The following is a 10488-nucleotide window of genomic DNA, read 5'->3' as shown; positions in this document are numbered from 1 at the left end:
CTGTCGCTAGCGCGACGGAAACCCTGTCCGTCTCCGCCTCAGGGAGACGGACAGGGTTAGGGGGGGTAGGGGGGGTGCGGGCAGTCGGCGGGGACCCCGGGTTATGACGTATGGAAGCGCCGTCGGAAGGGGACGCGCGCCTCACGATCGCCATGGCGCTGGCGGGGGATGGCGGCTGGCGACGCCAGCGCCATCCCCTGCCAAGATGGGAAAAGACCCATCTGTAAGAGGAGTGTGCGCAATGTCAAGAAGCGATATAATGACATCAAGCGCCTCCTCAAAGCCAAGCTTGCCCTGGAGAAGAAAGAGGCCTGTCGAACAGGAGGTGGACCTAGGCAGGAAGTCCGCTTTAAGGCCTATGAGAGGCTGCTTCGCAGAATTATCCCACCGGAGGTGCTTCCCGGCATTCACATTGCCGACACTTACAGGCCCCCCACTCCACCACCAACTGGTAAGTGTCCACACATGTCAACTACACATTTTGCTATGTCATGTGCGCATGCAATTATGGTGGAATGGTTTATGTGTCCAATTGATTTGTGTCTGTGGAACTACATATCCCAGCAAAAACACATGTTTCTAGATGGGTTGCTAATTAATGGACTGGGCATTTTGCTGGGTTATGTAGTTCCACAGAACCAATTAATGTGTGCTGCCCCTGTGCATGCAGGGGGTGTAAACCACCCCCTGCATGCACAATGCATGAGCAAAACCTCAACATTCCAACTAAGTTACCATGACCCACCAAACAGCATTCTGCATAGCATACTTACCACTGTTATCTCATTTGTAGGACCTTCACAACCGATGCCAGAACCCACTGATCCCATTCAAGCAATGGACGACATGAGTGAAATTATCCTGGAAGCAGTGACATCGTTGGATCCTGCACAACACAAAGCACACCCAATCAATGTGGCCCCCTATACGCAGTCACATAGGCAGCAGCCTCCAATCATTCCAGCCACCAACACTCCCACTAATGCTGAGGAGTTGGCTCAATCCATCCATATCTTTAAAGGGAAACAAATCTCTTTTATGGAGATGCAGACCACCCAAATTGAAACCATTAAGGGGTATTTGCGTAACATAGGTCAACAAATGAGACGAATTTCCCAAAGTGTGCGTGCTAATGTAGGGACACAAATTCGTCTTGTCTCCACATTAGACACACGCTTAGCCGAGATTGGACAAGCCATTCAGGGCCAAACTACTAATTTCCGATCACTAAATGCTAATATGGTTGAACAGACCCAAGCTATTAATGGGCAAACAACTGCGTTGATGTCCCTACAAACTCAACTCAGCCTGAGTGCTACTAGTTTGCTAGGTCAGCACCAAACCACATCTACGCAAAGTACAAAGTAGTAGTGTCTCCTCCACACCCATAACTGGGTCCCCCACTACTCCCACACGTCGTAGTATCCGTACTAGGGGTGGATGTGGCACTAGTGTTAAGGGTGCTAATACCCGTGCTCAAGGGAAAAATGAGTAATGTTGTGTGCATTTACATTTAACATGTGCTGTTCTATCCTTCTACAGTCATGCTGTGATTGTTACTCTGTAATGTTTCTATGCAATGGGCAAAGCCTAAATTTTTCCGCAAGTAAAAATTATTTGCAGCCAGCTACCTTGTTGACATTATTTCCACATGTTTACCCAGACAGTACTTTGAGGTCTTTTGAAATTGTGTCATTTTAGCAGAGATGGGTCATTTGGTTGGTGGGCTTAATTGACATATTAATTGTAGTAAATAATGACATTTGAGGGGGATCAGCATTGGCCAGTGCATACTGTAGCTAGCCGCCAGTTGTTTTGGTGAATTCCAACCACCTCAGATCAATGATCCATGTCAGCTCCATCCATTACCCCTATGTTAATTAGCATTTACAATCATTTCCACCAAGTAATAACTACTTACATTACAGTGTCACAGGTGTCATCATGTTGCCAGGCATAAACTATGCTGGGTTGTGTCAGCTTGCAGGTGTTGGGCATTATTGCTGGTCTGCTTCTGGCCAATGTACAGGGTAAAGAAAACATTTAAGGTAAACAATGTACAGCGCGCATACAAGAGACAGCCGGCGGCTTGGAAGTGTTTCTGCCGTACCGCAAAGTGAACCCGTGGCGGATATCCAGAGTCTGGCAGCGCAGGACGGGTGGCTTCTCCCGCTGCCTCCCCTGATATTGATATCGGTCACTACAGATCTGGGGAAAGACAAACCAGCGTGCCCGCTTACCACAGCACCCGGGACAGAGAAAAGTTTCCGGCACAGCTCAGTCGGCAGTGGACCCCCTCATGTTGTCTGGTGAATGCTCCATGGACAAAGCTGAAATTGGCAATAAGATACCAAGGAGGATATTGCTGCAGGGGCCTTAACAGCTCAAATCTGTCAGAACGCCGGCCCTCATTAAACCAACAGTCTGCGGGATCCATCTCAGGTTTCCTGAGTCACCCAGTCGGCAGAAAGGTACAGCTCATACTATTTCCAGCGTGACCACTGATATTGACTTTAAAAGTTAACTTAACAAATATATATAGTTAACTGAAAGTGTTGGAGCGAGTGTCTGGCGCCGTGTATTTAAGCCAGCAAGAGACTGATTAACAGTGGGACTAGGTGGCAGTGTGCTGGGACTGTGAGCAGGGCTGTGAATCCCCTGGTAGGGGGGGCAAAACCTTAAACAGAAGTTGAGACTATTGCGTGTACCCGAAGCAGCGTGGCGCAGTCCAGAATGGGCAAGACGGGCATGAACACTGCGGCTGCCCGTCTTGAAAAATATGCACGCACGCAAAATCAGGTGGGGAGCAGTTCGCAACCAAGTACCCCCCAGACAACGCCTTCTAAAAGTACATCTGAACCTCGACCAGCTGAGGTCACCCTGCAGCAGGTGCTAGATGCAGTGAACACCTGCGAGTCCCGATTGCTAGAGCAGATAAACAAGGTGCAATCCGACATCTCATTGATACGCCATGATGCCCAAATCATTAGAGAGAGAGTAACCGAGGTAGAAAACAGGATTTCCACACTGGAGGATGTAGTGGCCCCTTTTAAGAGCCAAGTAAAAGTCCTATCCGGACAGATGGAGGACATGCGCACTAAAATCTCGGATTTTGAAGGGAGGCTCCGTCGAAGCAATGTCAGATTTGTGGGGCTCGAGGAGCGAGCAGAGGGGAGCTCCCCAGAGAAATTTGTCGAGGACTGGCTGATAAAAGAATTTGGCAGGGAGGCCTTTTCCCCACAGTTCTGTATTGAAAGAGCACATCGGGTCCCATCCCGTCCGGCACCTCCAGGGGGGCCCCCACGTACACTGATTGTTAAAGTCTTGAACTTTAGGGACCGAGACTGTATCTTGCGACTTGCAAGAAATAAAGCAGACTTTGGACATCTGGGTAAAAAAATTGCAGCCTTCCCTGATTTCCCTGTGGAAATCCAGCGTGAGAGAGCTAGGTTCAGGGAGGTGAAGGCAAGGCTCCGGGAGCTTAATCTAAAGTATTCTATGATGTACCCCTCCAAATTGAGGATTGAAGTGAATGGGGCAACTAAATTTTTTTTTTCCCCAGGTGATGTTGCAGAATGGCTGGATGGGTCGTACCCAGGAAAAAAATCACTAGCCAACCAGTAGTCCCTTATGAATAATTCAACTCTTGTGTGCGGGTGTGGGTGGGGTGGGGGGGGGGAAGGTTGGGAAAGGTATTGATATGATTATAAAATCCTGTATGAGGAGGGCCGGCCACGAGTATGGTGGCCATCAATTAATTGCTCCCTGAGCCCTATTATGGGGTGTTGTGGGTGGGGATGGGGTGGGGATCCAGGTACGCCGGGGGATACAGGTAGTACAGGGAGGGGGAGGGGGGAGGCGGGTATTAGTATGTGTATAGATAGTTGTAGTTATGTTTTTGTATGTAAAAATGGTGGTATGTATGTCAGGGCAAAGTTGAGTTATATGAGGGAAAAGAAAGGGAGACGGCAAGAGAGGTCGAAAATGATTAAACGGGGATATGGTTAAACTCGTAACCTGGAATGTCCGCGGTCTCAATGATAAGGTAAAAAGGTCCTTGGTATTAAACCACTGTAAATCATTGGACGCGGACATTATTTGCCTCCAGGAGACCTATTTATGTGGTGACAGATTATCTGCTATGAAACGTCCCTGGGTGGGTAATGCGTTCCATGCTCCGTGTTCCTCCTCATCTAGGGGGGTTTCCATCTTAATAAAAAAATCAGTGGTGTTCGAATATAGGGCAGTAAGGATAGACCCAGGAGGGAGGTTTATTTTTATAGATTCTAGCATCAATCATGTAGGGGTTAGTTTACTGGGGGTGTACATTCCCCCCCCATTTTCATATGAAATATTAAGACAGGCCGTGGATTTTACCTCCTCCCTTCCCTTGAACCATATCATTTGTATGGGTGATTACAACAATGTTCTTTCCCCCCAGTTGGACAGATGGCATAGGTCTAGTGATGCTGTCAGTAAAGGGGGTACTAGATTTGCGGAATTTATTGAGGGGATAGGATGGTACGATCCCTGGAGAATTAGACATCCAGAAACCCGCCAATATTCATGTTATTCAGCCACCTATAAAGTTTTTTCTAGGATAGATTTGATCCTTGTATCAGATAGTCTATTAAATAAAATCATCAGTATAGACTACAAAGTACGTGGAATCTCAGACCACTCCCCGTTAGTTATGACACTGGACATGTCGGAACCGATAGGGTATAGGTATTGGAAGCTCCAGCCATTCTGGCTGCCCCAGTTGAGCCAGCAGGAGATAGAGGAGGAAATTCTTATATTCCTGGAGGCTAACGAGGGATCAGCACCTAATGCGGTCATATGGGATACATTAAAGGCCCATACGCGCGGAATATTTATTAAGAAAATCTCTCGCCTCAAGGGGCTGCACCGTGAGAGGGTGCGGGAACTTGAGGCGCGATCAATGGAATCGGAATATACATACCAGACCAGTCATCTGGAGGCAGATAGGGTTGAATGGCTGAGACGGCAGGCAGAGTGGCTGGAATATTTGCAAGGTGTAAATTATCGTAGATTGGGCACTAGGGCGCATCAGGGGTACGCGGGCTCAGATAAAGCGGGCAAGTATATGGCCCTATTATTGAAAATGGATAGGCCCTCTAATATCATACCCTGCATCCGTACAGACCAGGGGGTGAATCTGACATCTACTGTTGAAATCGTTGATGAATTTGTGGCACATTTCAGTAAAGTTTATCAATCGGTTCAGCGACATGGGAGGGAGGAAATAAAGGATTTTTTTATAGATCTGACTCTCCCCCGGGTGTGTTCGGATGCTAGGGTAGCCCTAGACGCCCCGTTTACATCAGAAGAAATAGGAAATGTAATTGGGAACCTGCCTCGGGGTAAAGCTCCGGGTCTCGACGGGCTTCCGGGGGAGGTTTTCCAAAAATTCAGCAGCATATTAACACCTCGGGTGTTGGCCCTGTGTCAGGGGGTAGAGCAGGGGGACGAATTACCGGACTCAATGAAAGAGTCTTCTATAGTTTTTTTGCCTAAAAAGGGCAAGGACCCTTCTAGCGTTGACTCATATAGACCTATCTCCCTGATGCCGACTGACGCTAAGATCATTGCGAAGGTCCTGGCAAATAGGTTAAACAATGTAATTCAAGATATTGTTCACCCGGATCAAACAGGGTTTATGCGGGGGAAGTCTACGGTAGTCAACGTTAGAAGGGTCTTTACATTTATCCAATATATGAAGGTAAAGGGGGTAAGGGCAGCGGTGGCCTCATTCGATGCAAACAAGGCATTCGATTCTGTCGAATGGGAATACCTGTGGTACACACTAGAGGCGTTTGGGTTCGGTCCAGGGTTTGTACGGTGGCTAAGATTATTGTATAAAAATCCTAGTGCCAGAGTTTCCATCAATGGGCATACGTCTCGGCCATTCCCTTTATTCAGAGGAACCCGTCAGGGGTGCCCCTTGTCCCCTTTAATTTTCGCCATCGCTGTCGAACCCCTGGCCTGTCTCCTAAGAGCAAAAATACATCATTATGACCCTGGCAGGGACATAAGATATAATATGGTGTCGTTGTACGCCGACGATCTACTGGTTGGACTAGCAGATCCAGATAAAGATCTCCCAGTAGTTATTAGCTCTTTGAGTCAATTCGGGGAAATATCTGGGCTCAATGTCAATTGGAGTAAATCCAATTTGCTATATACGGGTAATAGCAGCGGGGGCGATAATGGGGTACAAGAAGGGCCACTGGTAGAAGTTCAAGGGTTCACATACCTGGGGGTAAGGGTCTCGGCAACTGCAGAGGACTATTTACGGGACAATATAGGATCAATAATCCAGGAAACTAAGTCAAGACTGAAGTGTTGGGCCAGACTGCCTCTCTCAATAATGGGACGGGTGAATATGTTGAAAATGGTAATTTTACCTAAGATATTATATCAGCTACAACATTCGCCCATTTTTATTAAAAATGAATATTTCAGTAATCTCGACAGTATAATGTCATCGTTTATATGGGGTAATAAACGCCCAAGAGTAAAATTATTGACGTTGTGTAGAACCCGGGAGAGTGGGGGTCTGGCCCTCCCTAATTTCAAGAAGTATTATTATGCGGCCCAACTGGCACATCTAAGGACATGGGTGAGTCACGAGGAACAAACCTCAGAACTCAGTAAACTAATTAGTTGTATCGATTCTAGAGCGACGCCCCTTCAGATACTACTAGCTGGCCCTTGTAGGAGGAATTACCCCCCTATTGCTACTCAAGCCGTTAAAATCTGGAAAGCAGTTAGCAGGTTGGAGAACTGGCAGGGAGTGGATCCTGAAGCATCTATTATATTCTTCCCATCAATGAAGGAGTTGATGAGACAGCAGGGGGGGAGAATGTGGGAGCAGCATGGTATCAGCGCAATAGGCCAGTTCTATCATGACAGGGCCCTCAAGTCATTCTCTCAGCTTCAGGCGGAATATGAGCTGCCGCAGTCCATGTTTTATAGATTTCTCCAATTGCGGAGCGCTCTGAACGGATGGGGTAGAGAGAATGATGGTTGGTTAAGTGAGACTCCCGTTAAGATGTTCCTTAGGAAGATATCAACGCGGAAAGCGGTGGAGAATCTTTACAAGTACCTTTTTGCATGCACACAGGACGACGGACTCAGCCAATTAAGATTGAGTTGGGCCCAAGATATATCTGAGATAAATGAAAATAACTGGCCAATAATGTTAGCCCTTCCCAAAAAAGCAACAAATTCCACTAGGGTGCAACAGGTACAGTTTAATATATTACATAGGACATATATGACTCCGATTAAATTAAAGAAGATAGGAGGGTCGGACAATGACAGATGTCCTAAGTGTGGGGAGAACGGGGCCACATTCTGGCATCTTATTAGAGAATGTAATAAAGTTGCTCGATTTTGGGATAATATAGGTACGGCCCTTAAAGATCTGGGAGTGACACAAGCTGCTATATCGGATATCAACTATATTATGGGGATGTGGCAGGAGGAAACTGGTACTAAAGAATATCGCTCTTTGTTGACGCAACTTGTGGCACTAGCCAAAGTTATAGTGGCACGATGCTGGATGGCGAAAGAAGGTCCATTGTTTACAGAATGGACAAATCTAGTGAACACTAATTTTGAGCATGAGAAATATTATTATGCCTCCAAAGGCCTTAGCACTAAATTTTATTCAATATGGTATGTGTGGCAACAGTCGGTATATTATCAATTTAAGGGTTAGAGAGGGTGTTAAATATATATTGTGTATTGTTTGTAACATGAATAAGTGTGGGGATTAGATTTCCTTTGATCACTGTTTAAGGGGACTCAGCGGAGTCCAAAGAAGCACTTAGGGATGTAGTTGAATCAGAAAAGATAATATTTTGCTATGTATTTAGTATATATGGGAGAGGGGTCGTGCACAAGCACAGAGCAAGGGTTGTTTGAATTTTTTTTTTTTTTTTTTTTTTCTCTTTGTGGATAGCGGTATAGGTATATGTTTTCATAGTATAGTAGCCAGATAGCATGTCCATTATATATTGTGCGAACAGGAATATGAGTCGTCAACAAGTTTAGCAGATAGACACCTGTCCCACTAGGGACACTACTTGTAGTGCCTATCGCTAAAACCAGTATTCAGTAGAAAGCACCTTAAACGCAGTATTGTGCTAACATTTGTTTGTTCGTATGGGTAGTGAGGTATAGGCCCCAAAGAAAGAAGTCTTGTCTAAATAATGGTATAGTGCTGCGTCAGTGTATGTCTAATAAAGTCTCAAAGATCAAGGATTTTATAGGTAGTAATAAAATCCCCTCCAGAAGGATACCCTGGTGGGTTCGTTTATTAAGTCAGATGTATCCTCATCATATAGCTCAAATCCCTAAATGCAGTAAAAGTTCACAAGCCCTGACTATGTATGTGTATGTGAATGTATTGTAGATGTGTCTGATGTGTAATGTATTGTAATGTATTTGTGTATTTTGTATGTATTTTAATAATTTGGAAAAGTAAATAAAGACTCAATTAAAAAAAAAAAAAGGTAAACAATGTATGTGTGGTAAAGGTTCCCCTTTCCCTATCTATTTTACACACCACAATTACCTGTGAAATGCTGAAGTATCATCTGTGTACGAACCACATCCCCCCTCCGCGTACTTCGCACTACAACATCAGTAGTTTGAGCTTCCTGCACGACTGCTGCAGTGGCCACATCTACATAATTTGGTTGACCCAAAGCTATGTTATGCAGCAAGCCTGGGCAACCAAAACAACTTTGTATTGGTGGTATAGCAGTGTACCTGCTGACCTATCCAAACACCAAAATCGGCTTTTCAGCACCCTAAAGGTGCGTTCCACTACATTGCGGGTAGCAATATGTGCAGCATTGTAGCGGTGCTGTGCAGGGCTTTGTGGGTTCCGCAGAGGTGTCATGAGCCACGAATGACACCCATATCCTGAGTCACCTAACATGTAAAGGGATTTGTGTGGTCACATATCATGTGGGTAATTTGCACATAATAGTAGCAGGCCAGACTATATTGTTAGGGTTGGTATAAACAATTACAACACAATTGACTCTTGAATATAAGGTTACACACATGGATGTTAAAGGGCAAGACATAGGTTAGCAAACATCATGTAAACAGTGCTAAGTGACTTACCAAGTAGCCAGCCCTCTGGCATGGTGTGGTTGTGGAAACGGTCCCAGAGAGCTGAGTGCCGCAGGATATAGGCATCGTGGCAGTTCCCGGGATAGCCTGCAACCACACTGAGAATTCTGAGGTTGGCATCGCAGACCACCTGCACATTGAGGGAATGTCTGCCCCTGCGATTCACATAGACATGCTCCCTCACGTGCGGGGCCCGAATCCCAATGTGGGTGCAGTCTATGGCTCCCAGCACATTTGGAAATGCTGAGAGCCGATAGAATGCCACCTTCAGGTCCTGCCACTCGGACTCACAACGTGGGAATGTGATATATGTGCGCCACAGCTTCTTTAATGCATTTAACACTGAGAAAAATGATTTGAGAAAGTGGCTTGTGACACCCCCAAGGCCCATGAGCTCACAGACTGAGTGGAGCCTGTGGCAAACAAGTGGAGGGCACAGATTAATTTCTGCAGCCCAGACACTGCATAGTTGGCCCCCCCACAAGGGTCCAAATCATCTCTCACCTTCTCATATAAGTTCAACAGGTTCTGTCGGTTCAACCTAAACATGTCCACCACCTGTTGATCAGAGAGGGAGTCCAGGTACACCCTAGCACGGTACCGACGAGAAGCACGGAGTGGTCAGGGTACCTGGATCTGATGGGCAGCATCATCCCTCCTGCGTAGCTCCTCCAAACGCCCCAGCTCACACACTAGCACCTCCAGTCCACTCTGCAAAATCTCCATCTCAAACAGCTTTACAGGTGTCCATAATCATGTGGTGGTATATGTAGGGGACTTAGTAATTGCTATGTGGGTCACCTGTGACAGATTTAACCATTTACACATTCAAACGCAGGCAATTTTTCTGAAATCGCCACCCTCTACTTGGTCTATTTTTTTGGGGGGGGGGGGGGGGGGGGGGAATTCGCATTTTGCGGGCGATTTCCAAATTCGCTACCCATTAAATCAGAGATTTGTATCTTTTTCAATGGGAAAACTTCTGGATGCGATGTTGGAAATCGCCACTTCAGAAAGTGCGAATTAGCAGCAAAAAGTGCGATTTATGCCGCAAATCTCCTCCCATTAAGTTGTCGATTTGGGAAAAAAGTGCGAAAACGGACGTTTTTGCGATAAAAATCGCCAAAAACCCAACATCGATCTCTAATAAATGTCACCCAATGTGTCTTTGTATGTAGCTGTGCTAAAAAATACAAAAGCCAAGGAATGCGTGAGGGTAAATCGACACTTACTGCCTGCTTGTTATCCGCATTCTTAATCAGGTTGATGCAGCTGTGCGCGAATTCGCACCGGGATCGATGTTTTGCATATGCA

This window comes from Crinia signifera, chromosome 2, assembly GCF_055691185.1.
Source record: "Crinia signifera chromosome 2, ASM5569118v1, whole genome shotgun sequence".
Lineage (NCBI taxonomy): Eukaryota > Metazoa > Chordata > Amphibia > Anura > Myobatrachidae > Crinia > Crinia signifera.
The sequence above is the reverse complement of the archived record's forward strand: the minus strand, read 5'-3'. Positions refer to the sequence as shown.